General features: G+C 51.2%; 1 protein-coding gene across 1 annotated transcript in view; it reads left to right on the top strand.

Moving 5' to 3' along the window:
• STARD8 (StAR related lipid transfer domain containing 8) overlaps positions 1-2,357 on the top strand; it is a 116,002-nt gene that overhangs the window by 28,489 nt on the left and 85,156 nt on the right. The gene's annotated exons all lie outside the window — the stretch shown is intronic.

Consider the following 2,357-nt stretch of genomic DNA (forward strand, 5'->3'; position numbering starts at 1 on the left):
TGGCAGAGCCCCCCATGCAGCACGGGGCAGTGGGGATTGCTCCCCTGCCTGACAGCACCTGGTGAGTGGGGGCTTTTTTTTGTAAAGAGCAGGTGGTGCTGGGAGAGTGGGTGGGGGTCAGGGAGGCTGGGGGGGACTGGGGGAGCAGGCAGGGAATGGGGCCTGGTGGGGGTCCCTCCCATGGTCCCCTCCCCCGCCCCCTACTTACTAGCATGGAGTCCAGCTCCAGCTCCCAGCAGCAGCCAGTGAGGACTGCCCAAATCTCTGAAGCTCTCTGAATTTTTTTCAAATTGATTTGGAGTGCTTCAAATCAATTCAGACCTCTTTATTAGTTTCCTGATTTGATTCGGCGATTCAGTCGCTGAATTGGGCCAAATATCTTCCGAATAGAATCAGCACCTGACGCTTCGCACAGCCCTACTTGTTTGTTATCTTACAGTTTGTATTCTGTGAGCCCGGAGTGTGTTGCTACAGATGTTCAAACCTTAAAAATGGATGCCTGACAGGGAAGAGACTGTTCTTTTGTCTTCACGTGGAAGAGACCCAAGCTCCTCTTGTAAGATTGGGCCTGGGTCCACAGCCTTCCAGGCTAATGGGGCTGGGTGTTCCTGGGGAGAGCCTGCAGAGACACAGGTGGGCTGGGACCTCACCTTGTATTTGAGTGACCACCTGGGGTTGACTATCAGGTTTGGGCACGGTTGACTTCCCATCTTGTGGGGCCATTAAGGGGCCTGCAGAGGGGGAGAAGGGACCGGTGGAAATCCTGGAGCAGTCTCTCCGCTTTATCTTCCATAAAAAAAAAATGCAAAATTTGACTCCCTTCAGAACAAATAAGGGACATGCTGCTTGACTCCAGAGTGGACTCGGGGACCCAGTAAGGCTTTTCTACCTAGAGCTTGTATCCCCCTGCATGGTACAGAGAAGAGCTCCTTTGCACCTCAGCACGTCCCCATGTTCAGTCTCCATGGCCCGTGCAGTCTGTAGTCTCTGCGTGGCTTCTGCCAACACAGGCCAATTAGTGCAGAGCAGGAGGGTGGGTTTTATTAGTTTCTTTGCTACTTTTCTTGGCATTCCTTTTGTCCTTTCAGCCTGAGCAGTGATTTCATGGTCGCTGTGGTACCCATGGTAGCTGCAGTTTCAGTGCCACTTGCACAGACAAAGCAAATGGAAATCTAAAGAGAGCCAAGGAAAGGGAGGAGAAAGTTGCTCTTGAAGCATTCTGTAGCAGATTCCTCATCAGATCCTGTCCAGATCTGGGGGTGGGCTGGGGGACTCTGCCATAGATTCCCATAGCATTTGTGATATGATCAGAACATTAGCAGGTCTTCTAAGTCACCTAATAGTCAACAGCACCCCATGGTGTTTGAAGAGTTTTCAGCTGCTGTAGGCAGCGTCCACTGGGGTTTTAAGATGTATAACGCATCTTGTTCCTGTAGAGAGCTGGGTAGGCAGCTCATAGCCAATAGTATGGGTCCTGATCCTGCTCTTGAGTTCTGGGTGGACACATGGGCCTGCCCATATGCAGTTTATCTTGAGCTCTGGGCCCCATTCTTTAGAACTGATATTTCTTTTTACAGGTGGGTCTGCTGTTTGCCAAGTGACTTGTGGAAACGTGGCTTGGCCAATTGGGCAGCTCACAGTCTGTTCACAGGAGATGACAGCTGCATAGATCTCCTGGTTGTAGTTTGAGCTGCAATTAATGTCAATGCTTTTGCTTCTCAGGTGTGGGTTGCTCTGGAAAAATGTATTCCTGAGCAGCCCAGTTCCTTCATACCCTCCCTGAACCTGGCAGTGGCTGAGTCTCTTTATGGGGTCTGGGGTCAGGAGCAAAGAAGATCTGGGGATGAAACTGTTAATGGAGAGCCCTGTTTATTCCTTATTGGGGAACATATTGTGCTGCATTCCCTGCCCTGGTACTAATAAGCTGGAAAGGGGGGATGGAGAGTGAAAATCTAAACCAGCTGGAGTTGGGATTTCTGATGTCCTACGTGTGCTTTTGCCACTGAAGCTCTTTGCTTCTTGTGCTGTGTTGTTTCCCGTTTCCCTTTGCACATGCTCTGGCCGACAGGAATGTGAACTACTGAATGATGTAATGAAGACAAGGAGGAGAACCTGTGTCTTTTTCAATGTCGGGTTTCAGTTGGCATCTGGGCCAGCTTCCCTGCTCCTAGCCAGAGGAATAACGGCAGAGGGTTTGAATCCTCTGTCCCGCCTCCTAGGCATTGCTCCCTCCTCCTTTCCCTCCCTCTTTCTCTGTACCACTGCAGCTTCTCCTAGCTGAGCGTCTGTCCAACAGCTCTGCACTGTAAAGAACCACTTGTAGATCAGCTGAGGAGGGGCTCCCCCCCCCCCCCCCC

Source organism: Gavialis gangeticus, unplaced genomic scaffold (genome assembly GCF_001723915.1).
Source record: "Gavialis gangeticus isolate Ggan-Ray unplaced genomic scaffold, GavGan_comp1, whole genome shotgun sequence".
NCBI lineage: Eukaryota > Metazoa > Chordata > Crocodylia > Gavialidae > Gavialis > Gavialis gangeticus.